Below are 8,129 nucleotides of genomic sequence, written 5' to 3' on the forward strand. Positions count from 1 at the left end.
CGAGTTAATAGTACATTCAATTTATTTTATGTTGCCTCTATATTTGTAATTGTCAATGTGAGATACAAATCTGGATTGAAAATGCTTAACTGTATTCTAGCAGTTGTTGGGTGGAAGATGGAGATTTTTTTACTTTTTGGTCTTTGGCCCTCAAGGATGTGAGGCATTTGGAGCTTGTCAAATAAGCACTATAGCTGGATGTTACAATGATCCACAGTGAAAAAGTTAACTATTCTGATGCTGATGTTTGTATTATTAGCTTTCAAAGTTAACACCCTATTGAGGTGAATGGGCCAGTTTCCACCTTTCCAAGCTATTGTTTCAGGCTGTCTGATTAGTTAATGTTTGGAAGGTTTTCTTTGCAATCGTAAGACCTAGAAACTTATTTTTAAATGAAAGCTGATATTCTGGAGCATAAGTCAGTGGCAAAGGGTGAATTCTGTGACAGTTTCTACGGACTTGGAATTGCAAAGTACACAAGGCCCTGATTACTAGTGATGATACATGAGCCAGAAAAAACAAAGGTTGACTTTTACATCCCATGATCCCAAGCTGATTCTGCTGCTCTGGCAGTTAGAAAAACAGTCTTTTTGCTAAATTTGAGCTAGAATAATTGAGACACAAACAAGGAACCCTACAATGCAGAGTACCATCTTTAAAGCCACTTTTCAGAATTAGAAGCATGGTTTAACCCTAAAGCCTAATCTGCAGTAAGGAAAAAAAGATGTTCTCTCCATTTGGGTCAGCTAACTCAAGATCAAATCCTAGTGAAGAAGACAAAGCAATTCGTAGTTTTCACACAAGTTAGCTGGTCAAGTTAAAGTCTAGTCTCCCCACAGTCTTTATTTCAACCTGCTAACATGTGAAAACTACAAACTAGCTAAGATTTTGCCTCAAATTAGCTAACACAGATTAGGAACACACCTTTTGTCCTAGTGAAGACACTGCCTAGATGTCCCAATAATAATTTAAATTCAACATGGCAAAACCAGTATTTCTCATTCCCATACTCCTATGCACTGAATTGTTACAGCAAACTTTCCCTTACACTACCAGTGAACACTACCAGTGAACCTCACCCCTGCCCTGGAGTGATCACCTCTAAGGGTAAAAATGCAAAAGAACAGTCTCTATGGCCCATTCAGTTCTTGGCCTCTCTAAAACTGTGTAAGAGAAAGGCAATTATTTTGACTGGAGTCGTGTGTTTGTAATCTGAACACTTCTTTCCTCTCTCTTTGATTCTCACCCATCAGCTCAACAGTGACAATGGGGCCAAATTAAATCTTCCCACCATTTTCTATCTGGTGCCAGATTCACAGCTTCCTCTATTTCTCAGTCTTCCTCTATTTCTAGTTCTTTGCACACGGGAATGTATTGCCATCTATGGTATCCTTTCTGGGTCCATTCTTGGCACATGTCCAAACCACTGCAGTCATCTTTCTTGAATCTCCTGTAACAGTGTTATTTCTTCCTCTGTTTTCCTATCTCTTCATTTTTATTTCCTACAGTCTTGAAACTCTCAGTATGCCCCAAGTCAGCTTATTTCTGCGGTCAAAATCTTTCGTTCATCTGCTTTCCTCATACTTCCGCATTCCAACTGATACAACGGTTATCAGCATGGCAGTCGTCTCCTATATGCTGATTTTTGTTTGTAGATTCACAAAATGATATTGACCTCACAGCTTTGACCGAGGAAGATTTACAGATAACAACTGACCAGGTAGACTGGAAAAGCAGAAAATTTGGTTTGAAGATCAGCACAGAGAAGACAAAACTTATAACCACTGGAAGATAAAAGAAAGAGATAAAGGTCAAACTCCGAGACAAAGAACTAGAAGAAATGGAAAAAATTGTGGACCTTGAAGCACTAGTACTGAAGAATGAGAATTGTAAAGATGATAAGTTTCAGAGTAACAGCCGTGTTAGTCTGTATTCGTAAAAAGAAAAGGAGTACTTGTGGCACCTTAGAGACTAACCAGTTTATTTGAGCATGAGCTTTCGTGATAAGAAGATGATAAGAAGAATCAGACTAGCTGCTACAGCCTCTGGAAAACTGTGAAAGATCTGGAAGGCTAAAGACATTTCAATAAAAACAGCAATCTGGACACTCATCCTCTCAGAAATAGACTGAAACTCACCAAATCATTTCATATGGTCTTTAGAACAGCGATCAGAGAATAAGAATGGTCTAGCTATATTGGCATTTGGGAGACCCAGGTTCAAATCCCTGCTCTGCTACAGGCTTCCTGTGTGACTTTGGGCAACTCAGTCTCTCTGTACCTTGGTTTCCCATCTGTAAAATGGAGATAACAGCATTTTAACTACCTCCCAAGGATGCTGTAAGGATATATGTGTTAAAGATTCTGAGATCCTCAGATACGGTGGGAGCCATATAAGCACTTTAGATAGATGGCAACAAATTTGTTCCCTAGCTTATACAGTTACAGTGGGCAGAGCGTAAAATTTACTATAAAATGATGTAAAATAAACTGTAAAAAAAGAGTACAATTTCAATGGCATCAAAACTATTGCTGCAGACCAGATCCTGCGAGGGGCTGAGCATCTCAGCTTCCAGCTTCTGTGGGAGTTGAGAGCACTCCGCACCCTGTGGCATCAGGCCCCAAGGGTGCATCTATAAATTCTCACACAGATTTTCACTGACTGCTATTTTCTTCCGACATTCCCAACAGCTTCAAATTACCCCAAACCCCTTGTGCAACGAGCAGTGCTGCACGTTTCCTAGCTGTGTGGTGGTTTATGTTTCTTTCTGCCTACAACCATTTCTGGATTGGCATCGCAGACCTAAGTGGAAGACTAAACAATGCTGGAGCCCACAGCAGGAGAATTTTCAGAGTCTTATTCCTTGTTTCACTTGGGCAACCTTCCTGCCTCTCATCAGATATAAAATAACTTGCCAACCCTCTAATTTAAAGAGCAACATATGAGTTTCACATTCCAATCCCCAACCAGCAAAAGGAGACTGTTCAAACTGGAAGGGTGAAGACAGGGTGAATTCCTTGAAATGCATAAAAAGGAAGGATCAGCACCTGCCTTTTTGCAAGAGAAAACTGCTCTCACAGCACAGCATGCTTCAAACTATTTGACATCAGCGGCTGAAAGAGAATTTGATTCTCCCCAGCTCCTCAAACTTGAGAACTGAGCAGAATGAATTTCATGGTTCTCTGTTACTGTTTGAAATGGAAAAACAAACCTCTTCCATCCTTATTTTGGGTGCATGTTGCAGCTAGAAGGTACAGTATGAATTTCAACAAAAGAACATCAGGGGAAGCTGACAGTTTTTTCTGCTATTAGGAACTCCCCCACAATGGTTGCAACAACCTGTTAAAACTTATGCAGCTCGAAATGACTGAATCCTTCTCTCTTTGGTGCAAGAGGATGTCCAGCCCCTTTTGCAAAGACATGCTCAGCTCTGAGTATTAAAACAGCATGCTTTATTCTGCTCCATTTGCCATTATTTATCCCTATGGGCATTACAGAGTAACACATACAGAGCACTAAAGTGTTTTTAAAATTTGTTGTTGTGTGTGTGTGTGTGTGTGTGTGTGTGTATAAAAAATTGCACACACTGCAAGGAAACATGAAACTTAAGACCAGACAAAAAACCCCACTGAAGTAACAAAAGTTCTGAGAGAAACCCACAAATGCAAGAAAACAGCATTCAGTAAGGAAACCCCTTACTTACACTTAAATTTGTACAGAAGTTATTGTGCTTTTCTCTCCCCCTCCCCCTTCTAACAGCACAAGTAAAAACTGGAAAGTCAACTCGAGATGACAAACCTAAGTGTCCACAATTTTCTGGAGAGTGTAAAATCAGACTATTGACATTTGTTTTCTTTAAGCTGAGCAAGATTTCACATCAACAGTGTTCTCAAGAGTTCTGGCTTTCTAAAGATCTTTACACACTTTATGCTACCTAGAAGCTCCAAACAAGCTCAGGCAGCACTGTGACATGGGCAATGTAGACACGCTTTATCGCCGGGGGAGAGCTCTCCCAGTGACAAAAAATAACCACTCCTAACAAAGGGTGGTAGCTTTATCCCCGCGATAAAGCGCTGTCTATAATGGTGCTTCTCAGCACTGAAGCTTTTTTCGCTTGGGAGGTTGTGTTTTTTCACAACCTTGAACGACTAAAGTTCTAGCGCTGAAGGCGGCAGTGTAGACACAGCCATTATGTTAGCAATGTACCCTCAGGGTATGTCTACACAGCAAAGAAAAACCCACTACTGGCCCATGCCAGCCAACTTGGGGCTGTTTCATTGCTCCCCTCAGCAGTCGCGCCCCCCCGCTCCCCTCATCCACTCCCCAGGCTCCCCATCAGCCCAGCTCCCCTCACTACCCCTCCCTCGGGCTTCCCCTGAGCCACCCCCCTGGACTCCCCCTCAGCCTAGCTCCCTTCACCACACTGAGATCTCCCTCACCTGCCCCCCCAGGGCCTCCCTGCCTCAGCTCCCTTCTCCCCACTGGGGTCCCTCTCACTTGCATCCCTGGCTCGCCCACAGTCCAGCTTTCCTCACTCACCCCCCAAGTTCCCCCTCACCTGGACAGCCTCACCCCACTGGGGTCCCCTTCCCCCTCCAGCTCAGCTCTCCTCACCCAACCCCCAGGTTCCCCTTCAGCCTGTCTCCCCTCCCCCACTGGGGTCCTCCTCACTGTCCCGCCCCCCCTGCTCCCCTCACCTGCGCCCCCCCGCTCCCCTCACCTGCGCGACCCCCCGCTGTTCCACTCACCTCACCTGCGCCCCCCCCGGCTCCCCTCACCTGCGCGCCCCCCCCCGCTGTCCCGCCCCCCCCGGCTCCCCTCACCTGTGCGCCCCCACCGGCTGTCCCACTCCCCGCACCACCGCGCCCCCCCGGCTCCGCTCACCTGCCCCCCCCGGCTCCCCCACTCCCGCACCACCGCCCCCCCGGCTCCCCGCACCACCCCTCACCTGCCCCCCCGGCTCCCCGCACCACCGCCCCCCCCGGCTCCCCGCACCACCCCTCACCTGCCCCCCCCGGCTCCCCCACTCCCGCACCACCGCCCCCCCCGGCTCCCCGCACCACCCCTCACCTGCCCCCCCCGGGCTCCCCGCACCACCGCCCCCCCCGGCTCCCCGCACCACCCCTCACCTGCCCCCCCGGGCTCCCCGCACCACCGCCCCCCCGGCTCCCCGCACCACCCCTCACCTGCCCCCCCGGGCTCCCCGCACCACCGCCCCCCCGGCTCCCCGCACCACCCCTCACCTGCCCCCCCCCGGGCTCCCCGCACCACCCTCACCTGCCCCCCCCGGGCTCCGCTCACCTGCGCCCGGCTCGGCGCTGGGCCCCGTACTCGGCGGCGTCCCGTCTCCGGGCGCAGGTGCCCTGGCCCTGCACCAGCGCCTGCAGCGGCAGCTCGGCGCCGGGGTGCGGGTAGCAGCGCAGCCCGGCGGCGCAGCGCGGCGTGTACACCCCGCACGACTGGCTCTCCAGGCGGGCGCAGACCGGGCAGCAGCCGCAGCCGGGCTCCCGCACCAGCTCCGGGCAGGCGGCGGCCGGCGCGCAGGCGGCCAGGCGCTCGGCGGAGCAGGGCGGGCAGCGGAACAGCACCTCGGGCAGCGCCGGCCGCGCCAGCGCCGCCGCCAGCAGCAGCAGCCGGAGCCAGGCGGCCGGAGCCGGGCGGCAGCGACCGACCCGCGGCAGCATCGTCGCGGGAGTGCGGGGCGGCGGGCGGGCGGGCGGGCGGGCAGGTGGCAGCCTCCTCCCGGCCCCCCGGGGAGCCGGCAGCCCCGCCGGGTCCTAGAGCCGCCCGCGCCGCCCACCCCGGCCCCCGCCCCGGCCGGGCCCGCGCGGGGGAGCGGGCTGCCCCCCTCCAGCCCACTGCCGGGGGGGGGCGGGATCGGGGGCTGCCCCCCTCCAGCCCAGTGCCGGGGGAGGGCCGGGCTCGGGGGCTGCCCCCTCCAGCCCAATCCCGGGGGGGGGCGGGATCGGGGGCTGCCCCCCTCCAGCCCAATGCCGGGGGGGGGGGCGAGATCGGGGGCTGTCCCCCTCCAGCCCAGTGCCGGGGGGAGGGGGCCGAGCTCGGGGGCTGTCCCCCTCCAGCCCAATGCCGGGGGGGGGGCGAGATCGGGGGCTGTCCCCTCCAGCCCAGTGCCAGGGAGAGGGCCGGGCTCGGGGGCTACCCCCCTCCGCCCAATGCCGGGGGGGGGCGAGATCGGGGCTGTCCCCCTCCAGCCCAGTGCCGGGGAGAGGGCCGGGCTCGGGGGCTACCCCCCTCCAGCCCAGTGCCGGGGGGGCGGGATCGGGGGCTGCCCCCCTCCAGCCCAGTGCCGGGGGGGGAGGGCCGGGAACGGGGACTGCTCCCCTCCAGCCCAGTGCCGGGAGGGCCGAGCTCGGGGGCTGCCCCCCTCCAGCCCAGTGCCGGGGGGGGGCGGGATCGGGGGCTGCCCCCTCCAGCCCAATGCCGGGGGGGCGGGATCGGGGGCTGCCCCCTCCAGCCCAATGCCGGGGGGGGGCGGGATCGAGGGGCTGCCCCCCTCCAGCCCAGTGCTGGGGAGGGGGCCGAGCTCGGGGGCTGTCCCCCTCCAGCCCAGTGCCGGGGGGAGGGGGCCGAGCTCGGGGGCTGTCCCCCTCCAGCCCAGTGCCGGGGAGAGGGCCGGGCTCGGGGGCTACCCATCTCCAGTCCAGTGCCGGGGGGGGGGCGGGATCGGGGGCTGCCCCTCTCCAGCCCAGTGCCGGGGGGGGCGGGATCGGGGGCTGCCCACCTCCAGCCCAGTGCCGGGGGGGGCTCGGGGGCTGCCCCCGTCCCGGGGCGGGGACCGAGCTCGGGGGCTGTCCCCCTCCAGCCCAGTGCCGGGGGCGGGGCCGGAATCGGGGGCTGCCCCCTCCAGCCCGGTGCCGGGGGGCGGGGGCCGAGCTCGGGGGCTGCCCCCTCCAGCCCAGTGCCGGGGAGAGGGCGGGGGCTCGGGGGCTGTCCCCCTCCAGCCCAGTGCTGGGGGGCGGGGGCCGAGCTCGGGGGCTGTCCCCCTCCAGCCCAGTGCCGGGGGGGGGGGCCGGGATCGGGGCTATACCCCTCCAGTCCAGTGCCGGGGGGCGGGGGCCGAGCTCGGGGGCTGCCCCCTCCAGCCTAGTGCCGGGGGGGGGCCGGGATCGGGGCTATACCCCCTCCAGTCCAGTGCCGGGGGCGGGGGCCGAGCTCGGGGGCTGCCCCCCTCCAGCCTAGTGCCGGGGGGGGGGCCGGGATCGGGGCTATACCCCTCCAGTCCAGTGCCGGAGGCGGGGGCCGAGCTCGGGGACTGCCCCCTCCAGCCCAGTGCGGGGGGATCGGGACCGGGGGCTGCCCCTCACCCAGTGCGGGGGCGGCAGGCCTACATTCCTGGCCCCGCCTCCGCAAGTCCCAGGGGCTTGGCTCGGGTCTCGCCCAGTGCCGGAGGGCTGAGATACCCCCGCCACCCAGTGCTGGCTTCCAGGCGGGGGGGCTGCCCCTCCCCATTCCCAGTGCCAGGTTAGGGGGCTGCTCCAGGTCCTGTGCCAAGGAATCTGGCTGGTGTTTGCTTCCATGTCAGCCAAGCGACTGGAGTTTTGAAGGGTGAATGAGATTGGGATCAAGGGCTGCCCCTTCTGCGTGCCAGCTGAGATATGCCCAGCTTGTGTACTCCCTGTGGAAGAAGCAAACTGACAGCGGGGCCAGGCAGATTGAAAGAAACCAGGTACTTGGTGTCTAGATCCCAGCCACGGAAGGACTGAAAGCGGCTACCAAAGGAGTAGGCAGAATCAGTTTGAGGCTGAAACATACATGAGAAATCTCAGCACCCCTCTGTTTCCCGAAGAAACCCCTGGAAGGTGAACTTCCACACCCATTATTTTAATAGCCCCATCTATCCCAGCGCCTCACACCACCTCTGAGATGTAGGGAAGTGCTATCCTAATTTTATAGAGGTGGAAACAAAGGCACTGAGAAGTTAAGTGACTTCCTCAAGGGCACATCCCAAGTCTTTTGCAGAGCCAGGAATATAAACCTGATCTTCTACTTTCCAGGTTTCTGGCTTAACCACAAAACCGTGCTTCCTCCCTAGTCCATAAGAAGCATTCATTGCTGTTAAAGATCACTGGTCTTAAATAAGTTTCTGGAGAGATGTTCCAGTTCATCAA

At 56.6% G+C, this 8,129-nt stretch overlaps 1 protein-coding gene across 1 annotated transcript in view; it reads right to left on the bottom strand.

The window, feature by feature from the left end:
* IGFBP2 (insulin like growth factor binding protein 2) overlaps window positions 1-5,741 on the bottom strand; it is a 99,314-nt gene extending 93,573 nt beyond the window's left edge. The window contains exon 1 of the mRNA XM_037912709.2: window positions 5,302-5,741. The gene's annotated coding sequence lies outside the window, so the exon portion shown is untranslated. The remainder of the gene's footprint in view (window positions 1-5,301) is intronic.
* Window positions 5,742-8,129: the final 2,388 nt, after the last annotated feature.

Source organism: Chelonia mydas, chromosome 11 (assembly GCF_015237465.2).
Source record: "Chelonia mydas isolate rCheMyd1 chromosome 11, rCheMyd1.pri.v2, whole genome shotgun sequence".
Classification (NCBI taxonomy): Eukaryota; Metazoa; Chordata; order Testudines; family Cheloniidae; genus Chelonia; species Chelonia mydas.